The sequence below is a fragment of the Eretmochelys imbricata genome, chromosome 5, assembly GCF_965152235.1.
Source record: "Eretmochelys imbricata isolate rEreImb1 chromosome 5, rEreImb1.hap1, whole genome shotgun sequence".
Taxonomy (NCBI): Eukaryota; Metazoa; Chordata; order Testudines; family Cheloniidae; genus Eretmochelys; species Eretmochelys imbricata.
In genome coordinates, this window is record NC_135576.1 from 107,332,904 (window position 1) to 107,354,779 (window position 21,876).

A 21,876-nucleotide genomic window follows, 5' to 3' on the forward strand; every position below is an offset into this window, starting at 1 on the left:
GGAACTTTTTAGAATTTTTGGCAATTTCCAGAGCATGCCACCAGTTCCTGCCTCATACAGGGCAGGATTATCCATGTACTTACCAACATCACCACAGTCGTGTTCTGTGTCAACAAAGAGGGGTTGCCAGATCAGAAAGCCTTTGCCAGGAAGCAGTCAGATAATGTAATTTCTGCATTCAAAATTCCCTGACTCTCATAGCATCAGATCTTCTGAGGGTTCAGAATGGCTTGGAGGACTGACTGAGCAAGCTGTTAAGCTTGGATGATGAGTAGTCTCTCAGCACAACCATTCTAACTTCAAATGCGAGTCCCATAAGAGGATTTATTTGCAACCCGTGAGAACAAGAAATCCTCCCTTTTGTGTTTGAATGCAGTCCTCAGCTCCTAGTCCATCTCCAACATATTTTTCTTCTCCTAAGATGTTGGCCTGCTCAATGCCCACCTTGAGGTGCCATTGATTCCCAAGGTCATTTTCAAGCTGAAGTAAAAGTGAGACAAAGTGATATTCAGCATACCAGCCTGGATAAGGCAGCTGTGGTTCCTGGACTTGCACAAGCTGTCACTCAGGGACCCCTGGCCTCTGCCTTTAGTCAAGGACCTGATATCCCAGAATCAGGCAGGTGTTGTATCCAAACCCTTAATCACTTCACCTCATGGCTTGGTTCTCAAAAGAAGCACACTGTTCAGAAACAGTCTGGGAAGGCCTCCTTAATAGTTAGTATGACACCATCCACAATGGCTACTCACCTTAGCATGTGGAAGTGTTTCTCTATCTGGTCCACTAGACATGATGTGCATCCTATGCAATCTATGGTTCAAAAGATTTTGGACTATTTTTTACATTTAAAAGAGTCAGGTTTGGTGGTCAGCTCTATCAGAGTGCATCGAGCTGCAATTTCAGTGTTTCACCCCTGTATTATAGGACTGTATTCACTAACCCTATGGCCACCAGGCTCCTTAAAGGCCTAGACAGATTGTTCCCACCTATCAGACACCCTACTCCACAGTGGAGTTTGAACTTAGTGTTATCAGCCCTCCTCTTTTGAACTGTTAGCCTCCTGTTCATTGTTACACCCCTCACTAAAGGTGCCGTAATATCCATCACCTCAGGGAGAAGAGCTGAGGAACTACACACTTTGGTGATGGATCCTCCATACACCCCCACCCCAAGTTTCTCTCCAAAGTAGTGTTGGATTTCTATCTCAACCAACCTATGTATCTACCTTTCTAGTTTCCGAAACCACATGCTGCTAAAGATGTATAAAATCACCACACTTTGAATGTTTGCTGAGCACTAGCTTTTTTATCTCTACCCAGGTGTTTGTCTCCTACAGAAAAAGGACGAAAGAACATCCTGTAACAGCACAACCGACTGTCCAAATGGCTTATGAGCTATATTGCCATGTGCTACAAGATCCAAGGCATCATTCAGCAAGAATACACTCAGCCGCAATGGCATTGGTGGGAAACATCTAAATCAGCAACATCGTCTTCAATCCACATTTTTGCTAGACATTATGTGATTACTACTGCATCAAGGGAAGATGCAAATGTAAGGAAAGCAGCTCTTCAGTCCCTCTTCCGATGACACTTCTAGTACCACAGCCACTGGAAACTGCTTGAGAGTCACCTGGCATAATGGACATGGGCAATCACACCAAGAAAAAGAAATGGTTACTCACCTTCTCCTAACTGTTGTTTGAGATGTGTTGCATATGTCCATTAAATAAGCTACCTCTTTCCCCAAACCATCAGAGGCTATCATCTAGAAATCAGTACAAAGGATTTGGCATTGGTGGGAAACATCTAAATCAGCAACATCATCTTCAATCCACATTTTTGCTAGACATTATGTGATTACTACTGCATCAAGGGAAGATGCAAATGTAAGGAAAGCAGCTCTTCAGTCCCTCTTCCGATGACACTTCTAGTACCACAGCCACTGGAAACTGCTTGAGAGTCACCTGGCATAATGGACATGGGCAATCACACCAAGAAAAAGAAATGGTTACTCACCTTCTCATAACTGTTGTTTGAGATGTGTTGCATATGTCCATTAAATAAGCTACCTCTTTCCCCAATCCAACAGAGGCTATCATCTAGAAATCAGTACAAAGTACAATAGGGTACTATTAGGGAAAACTCTCCAGCACTGGTGCATGAGACATGTACAAACACTTACCATAATGGACATATGCACACATTTCAAAGAACAACAATCATGAGAAGGTGGGTAACCATTTTTTATTATATGGGAGATTTTAAATAGCTCTGTTTTCACAAGTAAACATATCTGATTCAATGCACTTTTAGCTTTTTTAAGTGACACCGTTTTCTGGTTATGCTTCCTTGGATAAGTTTGGTAATTTCATCTACATATCAGAAGTGTTTTTGATATTCATGGCATAGGCCTGACATTAGGTCTGCCATATGATCCTCAGCTCTTTAAGCAGGGGATGTGTCATATGCAGTATCTTGCATAACACTGAACACACTGTTACTATGTAGTGAATAATAATTTGTGTATACTGCTTGAGTATCATGCTTATGCAATATGAACATCTTTATCAACACTCATATTTCATCTGAGAAGATTTGCTATGAGCATAGTGAGTCAGATACAAATAAAACATAACCTGAAGCTCAGATTTAAGTCTAACTATTTTTAATGCTAACAATAACAACTCGATTAATAGATAGATATTTTCCTGGTTTTATTTGGGACTGGAAACAAGGATGCCAATCCAGTAAGGAAGTTAGAGTCACGATGCTGTATTTTTTGGCTATCTAAAATAAGGTATTGCTGGAAATTTCATGAGAGAGACAGGTCTCCTGAGATTTCCAGTTTTGTTCCAAATTTATTTTTATTTATTTATGTCAGTGTATCTCACAGCATTTCACTTGCAAGGGCAATCCCTAGCTGCATCTATAGGGCAGCTTTATGGCCCCTTTGTAAAATAAGCATTAATGTAGGTCAGGAGTTGTCCTGCATCTTGTAGTAAAGGTTCTCTGGGTTTGCAAGTCTGCTAAGCTTCCTTGTTTGTCAATAATGGTAAGTCTAGTTTTCAAAGATAACCATTTGTGCCAGCTTTATATTTCATAGTCAAATTATAAACCCATGAAAACTGAGTATTGTAATAGAAACATAAATGCTGGACTGAATTCTGGTGTCTCTCTTACACTTATGGAGTTGCACCTGATTTACACTGTATTATGAGTACTACCGCACCCCCTAACAGTGTTTGTCTCTCTATAAAGCAAGTGACAGGATCATCTTGTGTACTGTTCTTTACATAAGAATGGTCATACTGGGTCAGACCAAAGGTCCATCAGCCCAGTATCCTGTCTACTGACAGTGGCCAATGCCAGGTGCCCCAGAGGGAGTGCAACCTAACAGGTAATGATCATGTGATCTCTCTCCCGCCATCCAGCTCAACCTTCTGATGAACAGAGGCTAGGGACACCATTCCTTACCCACCCTGGCTAATAGCCATTAGTGGACTTAACTCCATGAATTTATCCAGTTCTCTTTTAAACCCTGTTATACTCCTAGCCTTCACAACCTCCTCAGGCAAGGGGTTCCACAGGTTGACTGTGTGCTGTGTGAAGAACTTCCTATTATTTGTTTTAAACCTGCTGACCATTAATTTCATTTGGTGTCCCCTAGTTCTTATATTATGGGAACAAGTAAATAACTTTTCCTTATTCACTTTCTCCACACCACTCATGATTTTATATACCTCTATCATTTCCCCCCTTTGTCTCCTCTTTTCCAAGCTGAAAAGTCCTAGCCTCTTTAATCTCTCCTCATATGAGACCCGTTCCATACCCCTAATCATTTTAGTTGCCCTTCTCCAAACCTTTTCTAATGCCAGTATATCTTTTTTTGAGATGGGGGGACCACATCTGTACGCAGTATTCAAGATGTGAGTGTACCATGGATTTATATAAGAGCAATAAGATATTCTCCGTCTTATTCTCTATCCCTTTTTTAATGATTCCTAACATCCCATTTGCTTTTTTGACTGCCGCTGCACACTGCGTGGACGTCTTCAGAGAACTATCCATGATGACTCCAAGATCTTTCTCCTGTTTAGTTGTAGCTAAATTAGCCCCTATCATATTGTTTGTATAATGGGGGTTATTTTTTCTAACGTGCATTACTTTACATTTATCCACATTAAATTTCATTTTCCATTTTGTTGCCCAATCACTTAGTCTTGTGAGATCTTTTTGAAGTTCTTCACAGTCTGCTTTGGTTTTAACTATCTTGAGCAGTTTAGTATCATCTGCAAACTTTGCCACCTCACTGTTTACTCCTTTCTCCAAATCATTTATGAATAAGTTGAACAGGATTGGTCCCAGGACTGACCCTTGGGGAACACCACTAGTTACCCCTCTCCATTCTGAAAATTTACCATTTATTCCTACCCTTTGTTCCCTGTCTTTTAACCAGTTCTCAATCCATGAAAGGATCTTCCCTTTTATCCCATGACAACTTAATTTACATAAGAGCCTTTGGTGAGAGACCTTGGCAAAGGCTTTCTGAAAATCTAAGTACACTATATCCACTGGATCCCCCTTGTCCACGTTTGTTGACCCCTTCAAAGAACTCTGATAGATTAGTAAGAAGACATGATTTCCCTTTACAGAAACCATGTTGACTTTTGCGCAACAATTTATGTTTTGCGCAACAATTTATGTTCTTCTGTGTGTCTGACAATTTTATTCTTTACTATTGTTTCAACTAATTTGCCCGGTATTGACGTTAGACTTACTTGTCTGTAATTGCCAGGATCACCTCTAGAGCCCTTTTTAAATATTGGCGTTACATTAGCTATCTTCCAGTCATTGGATAGAGAAGCTGATTTAAGGGACAGGTTACAAACCATAGTTGATAGTTCTACAATTTCACATTTGAGTTCTTTCAGAACTCTTGGGTGAATGCCATCTGGTCCCGGTGACTTGTTACTGTTAAGTTTCTCAATTAATTCCAAAACCTCCTCTAGTGACACTTCAATCTGTGACAATTCCTCAGATTTGTCACCTATAAAAGACAGCTCAGGTTTGGGAATCTCCCTAACATCCTTCAGTAAAGACTGAAGCAAAGCATTTAGTTTCTCTGCGATGACTTTATCGTCTTTAAGTACTCCTTTTGTATCTTGATCGTCCTGGGGCCCCACTGGTTGTTTAGCAGGCTTCCTGCTTCTGATGTACTTAAAAAACATTTTGTTATTACCTTTTGAGTTTTTGGCTAGCTGTTCTTCTAACTCCTTTTTGGCTTTTCTTATTACATTTTTACATTTAATTTGGCAGTGTTTATGCTCCTTTCTATTTACCTCACTCGGATTTGACTTCCACTATTTAAAAGATGCCTTTTTATCTCTCACTTCTTCTTTTACATGGTTGTTAAGCCACAGTGGCTCTTTTTTAAACTCCTGAGTGGAGTCCTTTCTGCTTGTTAATAAAGTTAATTCAAGATTGTTTCTGTGTGTGTGCACAGGCCTGTGCGTGCACTCCTCACAACGCAGCATCTCCCCAAGAATGCCTGAAGGTGCCACATATACAGTGTGTAAGTGAAATCAGAATCAGGTCCAAAGTGTTAACCATGGTCATGTGAACAATGTCACTATATTAAGATCTATTTCATTCATTTGTTCCATGTGATTATCTTTTTATTCTCTAACCATGGCAAAAAACACATACTATATTAGTCTATTTGTCCAGTCAAGACAAGATTGCAGTGAATTATTCATGTTTTCTTAATACATATTAAGGAGCATTGGTTGGGAAATATAATCCCTGTAGATTAAAAAGAGAGGGACATGTTATGAAGGCAACATCAATTTCTGCTCTTCATAAGACACTGGTCTTCATGTTTCCCGGTGAAGTACTGATTTCTTTCGCACTATCTTTTGTGATACTCCACCTTGAAATTGTCCTTGTCTATAAGAATATGTAATAAAATGTACAGCACACACGGAGATTACAGCTAGGTAGCTTGAGCCCATTTTCTCCAGGGAAGGTTAAAGGTTCAGAAAAAACAACAAGCCTGTCTTTGAGCCTTTGCGTATTTCTAAAACCAAATCCAAACTGAACCTTTCAAAATGTTTGGCAAACTTCCACCAGCCTTCTCCTCAATTATAATTTATTTTTGGCTGTCTCTTCACATTAAGAATACTCTTGCTTCTGGCAGGAGTGACCCATTCTCAAGACTTTACAAATGCCTATCCTCAAGAGTCTTTAATGCAGATTTTGCACATTAATTTGGATAAATTCTGGATACAAAAATTCAGGGTCAGAATTATAAACAAAACAAAAAAATAAAGGGGCCCAAGACCTGTGCACAAAAAGGTATACACATTTTGGCAGCTCTTATTGTGATTCCATGAACAAGCGTGGTATTTACACATGCAAATATCTAAATGCCTGTTTTTCATGTTGAGTTGCAGTGAGCATATAATTTTAGACATAACAATACACATAAATTTGTGTGCACGTGTAGCCTGGGTCAAAGGCAATTAAAATATGACTCTGATTTATTCCATTGGCAGTGTTGGGCCTAATGGCTGTAGGATTTAAAGTTTAGATATAGATATCAAGAAGGTAGAATGCCATTAGTTGGGCTCTTCTGAGATACAAAGTGACCCAGAGCTATAAGTGACATTGGGATGATTATTGTATTTCTCATTGTAATGCTAGCATGCCGGACCCTCAAATAGTCTGTTACATTGGCAATGGTGCAGTGCTCATTTACACCAGTGGAGTATTTAGTGTAACTTGCTTATAATGAAAAGGAGGTCTTGTGGCACCTTAGAGACTAACCAATTTATTTGAGTATAAGCTTTCATGAGCTACAGCTCCCTTCGAAAGCTTATGCTCAAATAAATTGGTTAGTCTCTAAGGTGCCACAAGTACTCCTTTTCTTTTTGCGAATACAGACTAACACGGCTGTTACTCTGAAACCTTGCTTATAATGAGCTTTGGCAGTGAATCACCATTTATAGTTAAGTAAAATAAAAATTCCATATTATTTCACTGTTTTGCAATAGGCCAGTTGCTATTCCACTTACAGTGAATCTAAATAGGTTGTTCATAGGTAAAAATGACTTCAGTAAAAGAGTGTTCCCCTGTATAAGGATGTAGGTATGAACAATAAAACAATGTATTGCCTCTTTCTTATCCTAATTGTACTTCTGTTCCTTCTACTTTCCCCCTACCTCTTCCATGCAGTTCCTTTCATGGTTTAGTTCATTTTCTTTTCTTCCCACCTCACATGATTCTCTTTTCTACTGTTGTCACCATTCCAACATCTCTCCTTTTCCTGGTTTCTACATACTGCAAAACAGAGACTGAGGGATTAAAAGGCATCGGAAAAGAACAGTCCTACCTTTTATATTATACAGGTTAATTGAGGCAATTGTTCAAGACCAATAACATGAAACCCTATTATAAAGAAGTTTTTCTTTAAAAACCCCACTGTTGAAAGGAAATATAATAGGGTGATTAACACATACACATGTACACGCACACACACCCATTAATGGAGAATAGCTAGAGCAGGGGTAAGCAACCTATGGCACGCGTGCCGAAGGTGGCACATGAGCTGATTTTCAGTGGCACTCACACTGCCTGGGGCCCTGGCCGCCGGTCTTGGGGGCTCCGCTGCTGGCCTGGGGTACCAACCGCCAGCCCCCTGCCAGCTGGGGTTCCGTCTGCCAGCCCCGGGTCCCGGCCACCAGTCCCAGGAGCTCCGCTGCCGGCCTGGGGTCCTGGCCATCGGCCCAGGGCTCTGCAGCCGCCCCCAGCTGTGGCCCACTGGCCCCAGCCTGGGGCAGTGAGGGATGCAGACAGGGGCAAGAGGGGGCACAGCTCAGCACCCCCACCTTAAAAATTGTTCCAGCACCATTGTACTGGGATATTTTTAAGTCCTGATTTGCTGCTTACATCACTATCACACCACATGGAACAGAGCACTGTGTTTGACGTTGAGATTAGAATGTACATGCAAGAACTGGAATCAGAATTTTCTGACAGATTTCAAGATTTCCAGGGATTTGGCCCAATGCTTTCTTTTCTAATTAAACCTGAAAAGTTCAAGGGAAGTGACTTGGATTTGTCTGTATTTCAGTGGATGGGTGTTGAAGATTTTGAAATGCAGCTCATTCAGTTAAAAAGCTCAGAATTGTGGGCATCAAAGTCTGGAGATTTGTGGAGTGCACTTGAAACTGTCGAGAGAGATCATGGGGCCTCTATTTTGACCTGCTGGACGTCCCTGCCAGTGAAATTTAACTGTTTGAAGAAAATTGCAGTTGCAATGCTTTCAGCATTTGGATCCACAGTAGCTGTGTGAACAGGTATTTTCCCACATGAAATCTGTCCTCTGTCCCTCTCAGAGCCAGTTAACAACTGATCACTCAGAAGCCTGTGTGCAGCTTGAAGTGTCCAAATACGTGCCAGACATTGGAAAACTCAGCAAGGAAAAGCAAGGGCAAGGATCACACTAAACTGACAAGATCTGCATTTTAATTTAATTTTAAATGAAGCTTCTTAAACATTTTAAAAACCTTATTTACTTTACATACAACAATAGCTTAGTTATATATTATAGACTTATAGAAAGATACCTTCTAAAAACGTTAAAATGTATTACTGGCACGCGAAACCTTACATTAGAGTGAATAAATGAAGACTTGGCACATCACTTCTGAAAGGTTGCCGACCCCTGAGCTAGAGTCACTCTCTGGTGACTAATAAGAGGGACAAATGTATAAGCCAGAATTTTTTCCTCTATTTATTTATCTTTACAATGATTATCTCAGTGCTGACTGCCACTAAGCAGAATCTTTGTATTGATGCCACCAGTAACATTAAAGATGAGCTTCAAAGGGGGCACAATTCAAGTATGGGAAATCAATTTTTATCAGCCTAAGCTGCATTTGACTTCTCCCATTCTCTGATGCAGTAAAAGTTTTCCCCTGAAACATGTTGCTTTTCATCATACAAAACTTTTTACCACAAGAGAGAAACAGATGGAGTTTGACTGAGTATTATGCCTGGTATAATGTGAAGTAAAAAAACTCAATCTACCCATATACTTTTAAGCACTACTGTACCGGAATGCACCCCTGTATTCACACCTTTCACACTATTGTAATAATCTTTGTACAAAATATGCCTTGTATCAGTATAAAACTCATAACTTGCTGATCAGTAATATCATGATAAAACACACGTAGCAACATTATTGTTTCCCAGATACATCTGGGTAGTGGTTAAACCAGTTTCTCAAAGACAAAGGGCAAGCTGATGCCTCAGACAAGTGTCAACAAAGCTGATGGACCATCACCTATCAAGTAGCCATTCTTTGGCAAGAAAGGGGGGCAGGAGCAAAGAGATCTGCCTCTCAACAAAGAATCATGTGGTCTTCTTCCTCCAACAGACCACCCTCTGTTGGTTCTCAGCTGGAAATGCTTTTCAAGAGAGACTGAATGTATAAACAGGAGGGACAAACACCCCAAGAGACATCCATCCTCTATCCATCTCACTTTTTGCACCTCAGAAGACAAAAGCAGATGTTGTTGGGCTCTGTGGGAGGGGTCCTGACCTGAAGGGGTCCTGAAGAGCTTGGTCAGTAATGCTGGTGGAAGCATGTGGTGAAAAACTTTAGTTTAAATCTAATATAGTTTGTTAAGTTAGGCACTAGAAAGCATTTTATCTTTATTTTTCTTGTAATCATTTCTGACTCTTATGCCTCATTGCTTGAACTTGTTTAAACTCTCTCTTTGTAGTCTAAAAAGTGTTTTATTGTTTTATCTAATCCAGTGTCTTTAAATTGAAATATCTAGGTAATTCCATTTACGGGGGAAAATTGTTGTGTATTATTTCCTCAAAGAAATAAGGGACTTAATATATTGAATTGTCCAAGAAAGGGCTGGACAGTACAGGACATATGTTTCTGGGGAAAATCTGGGACTGGGAGTGTGCTGTGGTCACCCTGAAGAAGTAACCAAATGTGGCCGGCAGGTTGCATTTACACACTAGCATGCAAGTCACACCTCGAGTGTCAGAAGGCTGTTGTGACCAGTCTAGATGGGAGTCACTTCAGCAAGGCATTGTAAGGAACCCAAGGTTGCAGGGAAGGGGGGGCACAGTCCAACTGGTCTGGATTGCATGCTGGTATGTCACAACCACATCAGTTTGATATGGGATAGTCTCTGTAATACTTTCTGATGCTGTTGGTCCTATATGGTACAGTGGAAAGTAGGTGTCCTGGACAAATTGGAAAGAGGGAGGCAGACTGATCAGATGTGGGGAGAAAGTTCAGGAGGTGCAGATAAGTGTGAGAAATTTTATGAACTTATTTCAATCCTTCAAACTTTTGTTCAGCAAAATTTGGTGCAATGTCAGGTACTTACAGTTATGGCTCCAGGTCTTCAGCTGAATCAAACCTACATTCAATATAGCTCAAGAGGAGGAGATGCAAAAGGTGCCTTTAAACCATCTCTGCAAGTCTTTGATCCAGAGGCCAGCCGGGAACAGGGCCAGACACAGGACTGCTCTGACTCACATGTGACTGCTCCTGGCACCAAGGGGCTAACAGGGGTTGCCAGTGTATAGAGATATCCTGACTATGCCCATTTTCTCAAAGACATACATGTAATATTGAGGACAATCTCGCCCTGCACCCATGAACAGGGAATCTGCCACTTGCCAGTTGTGCTGACTTTAAGGCTGCTTTGCATTTAAGCTCAATGGAGCTGAGGATTGGGCTTCATCATTTCAGGTATATCAAACATCTGACACTCACCCCACTTTTCTAGCATCCCAGATGAATCTACAACATAATTATCCAGTAGCAATATCTCCCCACCAAATCCTCTCCCCACTACAAGAGCCCAAGTATTCAGACTTAGCACACAAGAGATATTCCCTGGTGCTATGAGGAAGGAGTCATTCTCCCTCTACTAGGGAATGATAATGGAGCTGCTTTGTGGTTGCTGCACCAGCCTCAGGACTGAAGTAGTGTCTGTGCTTATGCATCATGCATCATGTCCGAGGCAAATGGAACAGAAAATGCTTTCACAGAGTGGTAGATCCATTGGCTTTGCCCTACCACTCTCTCAGCAACCTTCTTACCATGTTACCAAATCCCTGCCATGCAGCATGGAGCAGGTCTTTGTAGAGTTCTCCAAGTTCAGGTACTTCTATTGCATTTAATTCTTGTGTGCGGTATCCTTCTCCTCTCCTCCTCTTCACAACTCCATAAATACCGGTGCTAGCAACAGACACATTCTAGTCATATACATTTGTGATGACTTTTGGTTTTATCTGGCAACATACAGTACAGTAGAACCAGCCAAGAGGGAAACAGTAAGCACACTGGATATTAGTTTTAAACACTTAGAATAATTCTCAAGTATTGAAAGTACGTTCTGTGTTTTATGAGGAAGAGAATCCTAAGTAACTAAACTGGCACTAGGGACCTCTCAAAGCATTTCCAGATCATTAACTTCCAAAGCAGCAGCCAGGAAGAAATAAACTGTAAATTTATTACATTTTTTTCACCTCTTTCTGTTAATCTGTTCACCAGTCATGTAGCTTTTAATTGACAAATCATATAATGTCATCAATCTTAATAAATTAGGAAATACAGTGGAAACATAGTTGCACTATGTGAGCTACTAGTATAAAGGAGACAAGAATCAGCACTGTGTACTTTGAAACTGTTTCAAAGTCAGAATTTATTATATTAGTAATTATTTTATGGAAATAGTAATTAGGTAAAGATATTGGATAGTTAGTAGTTATTAGTGAAAATGAGTTTGGGGGAGGGTTTCGAATAATTTTGTTTAAAAAAATTACCAACAGGAAGTGGGGCAATTTTATGCCCCTGATACTTTGGTTTGATTTCAACTGTTGTTTAAAATATACAAACTTTTACATAGCATTGCAAAAATGACATACAATATTGTATACAATTGTAATAACATAGCTTCCCTATTGCAAAAAGGCATTAAAAAATGCCTCAACTGAGTTCATTTCCACCATTTAGTGATGGTGGATCCTCCAGAGTGTCCATTAGATGAGCATACTTGAATTTATGGAGGTACCCACCAAGTCCAGTGGCTCCCTGTTAGAACTGGATATAAAATGTGGCTTGCTCTCACCATAACATTTTGACGCAAAAAAAAAAAACCAAATTAATTTAGTTGAAAATTTTCAGGAGACAATTTTGACTTTTCATTAAAAAAGCAAAAACCTGAACACCAAGAAATGTTCAGTTTTCAATAATCAAAAACTGATTATTATTATTGTTTTAATATCTCAAAACTGCCAAATACAATATATTTTTGGCTGAACATTGAAAAAAATTTAGTTTGGGGTTTTCCGTTTTCTAATCAATAATCAAGTTTTCTTGAGGAAAACCAGCAATTTTCCCTCTAAAACTGTTTGGAGGGAAAATGTTCACTATCCGTGTCCTCTGTCTCTTTCTCATAGAGAAGTTACAACAGCCCCTCCAGTGTAAGAAACTTTACCATTCCTAAATGATCTTATCTTCTCAGAAGCAAACACTGATGGCGTGCTATTTTCTCAATTATCTTTGAGGAGCCATCAGGTAGATGCTCTGCTGTTCAAATTGTAGATGGCTTCCCTGAGGAAAGGGTAATTAGCAAACTTTCTCCCCACAACTGCAGTGGGGAGCAGCACACAACCTTTGTAAGTAGATGGTAGTGAATTCCAGGAGCTTAAGCCTCTGGAAAAACAGCAGACACCAAGACAGAGCCTGAAGATGGTGTAAATTGGTGTCAATGGAGATACATGATTATTCTTGCTCAGGGTCTGGCCCAGTTGCTTTTTCTGACTGGCACCAGAACAGCAGACAAAATACACTCCCAATTAGAAAGTGAATCAAAGTAGAGCTGGTCGAAATTTTTCAAATGGAAAGATTTTTCATTGTAAAATACCTTCCCCCCCCCCCCGCCCCCAAGACAATTAAATAAATCATTAAAACCTTAAGTTTTCAGAAATTTTTTTATTTTTCCCCAAGATTTTTCATAACATGTTTTATGAATATTTCTATGGATAACTTAATCAATTTTTTTCTGGTAAATTAAAAATTTTTAATAACCATTTCAGAAATGTTTCAGGTAATATTTTTTATTATAAAATTGCTAATAAAATACAAAAATGTTCCTGAAAAATGGATTCCTTTTGAACCTGGAGGTCGGGGGAGATGACAAGGAATACTTTAAAAAAGAACAGGAGTACTTGTGGCACCATAGAGACTAACAAATTTATTTGAGCATAAGCTTTCGTGGGCTACAGCCCACTTCATCGTTTGCATGCAGTGGAAAATACAGTAGGACGATTCTATATACACAAAGAACATGAAACAACGGGTGTTACCATACAGACTATAATGAGAGTGATCAGTTAAGGTGAACCATTACCAGCAGGAGAGAAAAAAAACTCTTTGCTGTGATAATCAAGATTTGTTTCACCCATTGTTTTATGTTCTCTGTGTATATAAAATTGTCCTACTGTATTTTCCACTGCATGCATCCGGTGAAGTGGGCTGTAGCCCACGAAAGCTTATGCTCAAATAAATGTGTTAGTCTCTAAGAAGCCACAAGTACTCCTGTTCTTTTTGCAGATACTGTAAAAAGGCTGCTACTGTAAAAGAATACTTTGACATTTTTACATTTTTTCATTATTATCCCCCACCACCAATATCTCTAGCCAAAACAGTTTCTGCTGAGTGCCAATCCTCTGAAGCACATAGTAGAGGTTTAGGGAATCTGAAGAATTACTATGACTTTCACCCCTGTTTGAAACACAAACTTAAGAATGAACTGCTAAGCTGCCACACAACCTTTGTGGAAATTTAATTATGTCGAGGGAATGATCATGACAAACTTTGGATAAAAATTTTTCAAAATCACACACAAAGCACAGCATTTCGTGGCTGTTCCACTAACGTGAAAATAGGTAAATGTTAAGAGTTTTTAATTTTGCATTGAATATTTTGTGCATCTGCAGTAATTATAAAGCTAGTTGCTGACATTTTCCATGAAATCATCGGCTACAATATGTTGAGCCCATCTCCACATGCTTCTTCTCATTCAAATGAATAGTAAACTGTGAAGGGGCCACGTGAGCTGCCACCAGGCTCATTACAAAGCAGTGACAAATAGTAATGTATATAACAATGCAGGCTGTTAATTAGAAGCTGGAGCATTTTCATTTTTCATAAGTAAGTATCTATGGTACTGACACTCTTCCCCCTGAGCTGTGCGCATGTGCACATGCATACCGATCCTAAACCCCGTGCACTTGGCGACACGTCACGCTCACAAAACATGAACTACTGCATTGGAGCCAAGCTGAAATATCATTTACGAGTGACTTTTGACATTGTTTCCCTGCCATCTATCAATACAGCCAGATTCTATGAGCTGGCAAGGGGACGAAAGGGAAAGGAGGTCCGTGAATTGTACCCTCCCCGCCAGCATTTTGAACATGGAACGTTGATCACGTCAGGACAGTCGGGACCCACCCATCTCCTTGTAGTCTGTTCATTTGGCTGTGTACAAACTCAAGTGTGTGCAAATAAGTCAAAATGCCTGGCTGTAGTTGCTAAGGAACTGCAAAGATTTCCCAGAAATGAACAACGGTAAGTATTGTTTTTGTGATTCAAATCTTTCAAAGCCATTGGACTTCATACATTTACTCATGATGTTTTACCATTTTCCCACGTTTTTTTTGCCGCAGATGCATGGATGTGATCGGAGCTATGCACAAACTTCCAGTATCCTGATCTGAATGATCTCTCATTTGCCCTTTTGTTGAGTCATGCTGTTAAGCGCACTGAAATAGTAGCCATATAATAAAAGTATTATTTTTAAATAAACAAATCCGGTAAAAAATCAGTCCCAAAATGTCACTGTCTAGAGGTCTAAAGCATAAAAGAACAGTGACTTCATTTAAATCTGGATAGCTGGATGAGACTATAGAGATGGTTACACTGAAGTCACATAGTGTAATGCTTGTTAAACTTTGTGAAATGTTCACATATGATGAGGACAACGGAGTGGTTTGTGTATATTGTCAAGATGCCAGAGCTTTGGAAGAATTTTCAACAGGAAGAATGTGGAACTATGAATGGAAGTTGGATTTCTTAAAGTGTCATCTGTCAAGTAAGTCTCATATAGATGGTGTAACAAGACTTAGAAACAAAAACCCTTCCTTAAAGAGTGGATTGCTTAGCATGAGATTCTTGAAAGTCCAGCTGAAAAGCAGAGGAGGCAAATTAATCTTGAATGCAAGTGCTCAAACCCAGAAGAAATCAAGGTACTTTTAGACAGTGTGTTGCTGGCTATTAAAATGAACAGCTCAATGCTTTCTGTTCAGGATATTAATGACCATATGGAAAAGTATGTGCGCATACCAGCGAGCTGGAGAAGTAAATATTATGCTTTTGAATTTCTTGAAATTATCAACTGCATTGTCCAAAATGACCTCATGTATGAAATAGCATCGGCAATATTTCATACTCTAGTTGTTGAGGAAAGCACCGATGTATCCATTAACAGATACTTGATACTCTAGTTTAAATATAGATCCATAAATTCTGCAGACTATAAAACTTCGTTTAGTGTACTATTACAATTCCAAGAATGTGATGCTGTTTCAATAGTGTCTGCAATCAAAGGGTTTTATAAAAAACACCAACCTGATCTAATGAAAATGGTGATGTTCACATCTGATGGTGCCTCTGTGATGTCGGGCAAACTCAATGGTGTGGCGGCTCAGCTGAAACGTGATATTCCACACTTAGTCAAGCAACATTGCGTTGCACACCAGGAAGACTTGGGGATTTCCGATGCATGGAAAGAGGTCAAGCTGATAAGAGACATTGATACCTTAATGAGAACTGTCTACACTGTGTTCTGTCGGTCATCCAGGAGAAAATGCAAATTTCAGGAAACAGTGGATGCTTCTAAATGTGAGTCAGTAGCTTTCAGGCCAATCAATGAAGTGCACTGGTTATCTAGGCACTTTGCACTTCAAGCAATTATTTGCAACTATAATCCTCTTCTGGAATATTTTGAGCAAGACAAAGATACTGATCCTGTTTCTAAATACTTCCACAAAAAGCTGAATACCGTGTAATACTGAATAACATCAGAAGTTTTGAATGATGTTTTGTCGGAGCTGACTTCACTATCCACGCTGTTCCAGAAACAGGGCCTTACACCTCTTGAAGTATTTCACCTTGCCCAAGGTAAACTGAACAAGATCAGAAGACAGTACCTTGGAGATTCAGTCTTATGAAATGACAAAGTTAAGGCTCTCTTAGATATGAGCTCTCAAGAAAATAATGAAATTGATACTAGTTCCATAATAATTTTCATAAACATCTTGTGTGCACATTTGGCAGACAGGTTTCCAGAGGATGAAGTCCAGGAGTGGTCCGCTTTTGATTGTGCAGCAACAGTTAAGTGAGACTTCAATTTTGGAATTCATCAGGTCAAATCCCTACGTTCAAAATACAAAGACTTTCTTGCTGAAGAGATTATTATAGTCAGTCAGTACAATGACTTCAAGTTTGCAGTAGCCGAAAGAATCAAAAGCCAATTGGTTTTAAGTTTCCCGGATGCGGTGACATTTGCTCACCAGAACGAACAGTTTCAGGATCTTGCAAAGTAGATGGTTATTGGAGGAACATTCCTAGTATCTAGTGCAGACTGTGAGCGTGGCTTTAGCTTAATGAACACTCTAAAAAACAAACTATAGAATTGTTTACAATTAGATCATTTGGACATGCTGATGTGTATTAAGAGTTACCAGCTCGATGGAGGACTGATAGATCTGGACAGAGTTTATATTGAATGGGCAAATGAAAAAGATCGCAGGGAAAAACAGTAAGGTTAGTTTAGCAGTCTTTGACATTTCGACCAATAAGGAAATTAAAATGCATTTGTAATTACATATCTTATTCTTGTCTGATAATCATTTATTGATTTTTTAGGAAAGTTTTAAATTTAAAACACAAACTCTTGTTTTTCTTTTTTTACTTATGCTGTCTCTATCTGAAAATCCATATAAATTGACTTAATGGCATACTTATTAAATTGTCTTTATTATATGCTTATCAAAATCTTTTCAGACATGTGTATAGAATGAAAGGTGAAAGTGGACACCAATGGCTAGAAGCCTATGGACTGATAATGATCATGATTAATATGTGCTTGATATATGCTCGTGATTGTCTATAAAAAAGGTCATAAAGTGTAATGCTTAAAACTAACTTCCGCTTCATGAAGAATGGTAAAATTTCCTTTTTCTAAGTATTTAAAAATGAAATTTATAAAATAACATGGTGTAAAACTATTATTATCACAGTTGCAAATTAAAACTTTTTGAATGTATAAGCATTTTACTTGCTTGGGCGCATTTGCCTCATAGTGCACAAATTTGAACTCTGCTTCAAAAATTTGCACAGAAGAAATTTTTTGCACACACGGCCTGTCAAAAATTAAAGGGAAAACTGATTACTGCCTAACATTGCATTATCTCTTGTGCTTATTAAACAACTTAGAATTGATACGTTATATTAAGGATGAAGTACAGTAAAAAACAAAAACAATAAGAGCATTGTAAGACATGGAAAATGGGGATCTCTAGAAGAGCCTGTTCCATGCTGTTGCATGGTAGCAGGATCATATCACACAGGGACTTTCAAGAAAATTTGATATGAAGAGCGTGTGAGCCTGGGTGAACCCTACATGGCAGATTGGGTTAGAGACCCATGTGTGTTTTTAACATCTGGCATTGTAAATATTGGAGTCATAAATAACCAGAGTGAGATATAGTTTTTTGCACATGCTTTCTACACATTTCTGCAAAATATATAAACTCAAGTTTGTTAAAATATCCAGTACTTTTCCCTTAGTTTTTTGTATAAAACTCAGGATTAGTTCATTCCCCTATCTGTTACCATAGCATACTGAGTTCCCTTCAATCCTGTTTTACAACCTTCATCTCTTGCCAAGAAACCTGCTAGCAAGAAATACTCAAAGCCCCAAAGAACCCAAAATCCTAGTGGGAAGATCTAGTCCATCCTCATTCTGATGATCAGAAGAGACCTGGTCAGAGCCAAAGCATGACAAGGGCAATCAACAGAGGAGAGTTCTTGGCAAGGTTTACTGACTTTTCTGCATCTTACCTGTTCTTTGGCAGCTCATAATCCAGATGTTCACCATGCTCCAGGCTTCAAGCATTGTTTCTGCTACTAAGGGACATGCTGCGGCAGCTTGGAATTTCACTTTTCCCCTACTGGTGATTGTTTATACAATGCTCTCCAAAGTCATGGGATTTTATAAGGAATTTGCTCTCGGGCACAACCAAATGATCAGTATTCTGGGTTTGTGTGTTAAGGATACTGTATATACTGAGAGCATGTATGTTTTTTTCTCTATGACGGTCAGAAATAGTCTTCCTAATACTGAAATTTGAAACCATGGAAGCATTTGAATTAGTACAGTAGAACCAGTACACTATTAATTACAAAAGAAAAGTTCATTTATCTAAGCAAAACGATATTCCTCTCACTTCATGTTTCCTACTTTAATCAGTTTTCGGTATGGATTTTTTTTTAAGCCCTGATCTAGCACAGCACGCACTGTAGGCACATGCACAGTTCCGTGGACTGTGTTGACTTTGCTGGTGCAAGGTATTTTCTTTTTGTTATTTTTAATGTAAGCCCCCAAATTTAAAGTCCAGGGGAGGTCACCTTGAAGTGTAATCCCCGGGAGGTAAATTTATTGTAAGAGTGTAACGTAGACAATGCAGATCTAGGAACACACTTTTCAGTGACTTCAGCTATACATTTACCCCAAACCCTCTACTTTTCTATTCCAGTAATGACCAAACCTGAACAGGTTCACAAAGTGGACTTGGCTAGAATAAATAGTTTGCAGGCTTAAACAAAGCTTACTGGGACTATCCACACATCTTGGATCTGCAAAAATTGATTGGAAATTTAATGAGAAAAAGAGGAAGAAGAAAAGTGAGCAAGATTCACAATGTATAATAATTGGCAGAAAGTGCCCAACAACAATTAATCCTTTGGGGTTTTCTTCATTATGAAATACACATAAAAATAAAATCAACTCAGTGTTTCTGTTCAGTAGCTATATGGGCATCTGTCCATTAAAGGTAGATATAACTTTATTAAAGGTACTGAAGCTATAATGCAAGAATGAACAAGGCACGCTTTATTTAAAGTCAAACTAACTTTAGTTTTTCCTAAGGAAAATATGTTAATTGTCATGCCATACACATCCTGCCTGCCCAGGATCCCAGACAACTCATCAGCACCCAGAGCATTTCATAGTTATTTCAAGGAATTTATGCCCAGAAAATTGCTCCTTGTGAGAGAACAAAATATGGATTTTTTTCAAGCTTAGTAAGTGCTGGTTATTAGTGACATAGTTCCAGGGTATGAATTATCACTTAAAATTAATGACCCAAGACTGTTGCAGTATTATGCTGTAAGACTGACACCTACCATTACTAGAGGAATTATATTCTTTTTTTAAAGAACTGTTAATTTAACTTATGTAAATTAATTGGCTGACGTTTGAGAAAAGATGGCAAAATGCTATCATTTGGACTCCTTTATTAGCAGAAAGTCAGGTGTTGAAATACTTAAAAACCTGTTAATTCTGTTCCTTGCTTCTGTAGCGTGGGCAGAGTCTCACTTGTTAATTATATCAAGTGTATAATAAAATACAGAAGAACAAACGTAAGGAAAAGAATGAAATACTTCCCATTGGCAAGTCTTTACCTGGAAGTGTCTGCCCGTGTGCCAATATGGAGCCTACGTCTTAAAGAACTATGTCTCCTGTACAGCATTTTCTCAGTTTTGACAATTATGGTGACAGAAATACCAGTGCATGGTCTTCGTTCCCAAAACCGGGCTTTCCAGGTACAATATCACTGGATCATAGACACCTGTTTCTCTTAGCTCAGAGGATTGTGAAAGAGACTGCAATAGTGTTAACTGAAAGGCCAGCACTTAATTTGTGCCAGGGCTTGCCAGGGCTAAACCCCAGCACCTCTAGGCGTGGTCGTTCTTAGCCCCAGCTCCTCTGGGCATATTGTATCAGTTATGAATGTGAGCTTCAGATGTAAACTCAAAAAGGAAGCTTGCAAGAAGTGGAAATTTGGACAGATGACTATGGAGGAGTCTAAAAATATTGCTTGAGCGTGCAGGGGTGTAATCAGGAAGACCAAGGCACACTTGCAGCTACAGCTAGCAAGGGATATGAAGGGTAACAAGAAGGGTTTCTACAGGTATGTTAGCAACAAGAAGAAGGTCAGGGAAAGTGTGGGACACTTACTGAATGGGGGAGGCAACATAGTGACAGATTATGTGGAAGAAGCTGAAGTACTCAATGCTTTTTTTGCCTTGGTCTTCACAGATAAGACTGGGCAGCAAAGTAAGGGGAGGGGGTGAGCCGCCCACACTGGTGAAAGAACAGTTTAGGGACTATTTAGAAAAGCTGGACATGCACAAGTCCATAGGTTCAGATCTAATGCATCCAAGGGCGCTGAGGGAGTTGTGTGATGTGATTGCAGAGCCATTGGCCATTATCTTTGAAAATTCATGGCAATCGGGGAAGGTCCCGGATGACTGGAAACAGGCAAATATAGTGCCCATATTTTTAAAAGGGAAGAAAGAGAACCCAGAGAACTACAGTCTGGTCTGCATCACTTCACTCCCCAGCAAAATCATGGAGCAGGTCCTCAAGGAATCCATTCTGAAGCACTTGGAGGAGAGGAAGGTCATCAGGAATAGTCAACATGGATTCACCAAAAGCAAGTCATGCCTGACCAAGCTGATTGCCTTCTATGATGAGATAACTGGCTCTCTGGATATGGGGAAAGTGGTGGATGTAATATATCTTGACTTTAGCAAAGCTTTTGATGAGGTCTCCAACAGTATTCTTGCCAGCAAGTTAAAGAAGTATGGATTGGATGAGTGGACTATAAGATGGATAGAAAGCTGGCTAGAATGTCGGGCTCAACAGGTAGAGATCAACGGCTCGATGTCTAGTTGTCAGCCGGTATCAAGCAGAGTGCCTCAGGGGTCAATCCTGGGGCCAGTTTTGTTCAACATTTTCATTATCTGGAGGATGGGATGGATTGCACCCTCTGCAAGTTCGTGGATGACACTAAGATGGGAGGAGAGGTAGATATGCTGGAGGGTAGGTAGAGGGTCCAGAGTGACTTAAACTAATTGGAGGACTAGGCCAAAAGAAATCTGATGAGGTTCAACAAGGACAAGTGCAGAGTCCTGCACTTAGGAAGGAAGAATCCCATGCACCACTACAGGCTGGGGACCAACTGGCTAAGCAGCAGTTCTGCAGAAAAGGACCTCGGGATTACAGTGGATGAGAACCTGGATATGAGTCAGCAGTGTACCTCGTTGCCAAGAAGGCCAACGGCATACTGGGCTGTATTAATAGGAGCATTGCCAGCAGATCTAAGGAAGTGATTATTCTCCTCTGTTCGGCACTGGTGAGGTCACACCTGGAGTATTGTGTCCAGTTTTGGGCCCCCCACTACAGAAGGGATGTGGACAAATTGGAGACAGTCCAGTGGAGGGCAAAGAAAAATTATTAGGGAGCTGGAGCACATGACTTTTGAGGAGAGGCTGAGGGAACTGGGATTACTTAGTCTGCAGAAGAGAAGAGTGAGGGCGGCCTTCAACTACCTGAAAGGGAGGTTCCAAAGAGGATGGAGCTCAGCTGTTCTCAGATGGTGGCAGAACAAGAAGCAATGGTCTCAAGTTGCAGAGGGG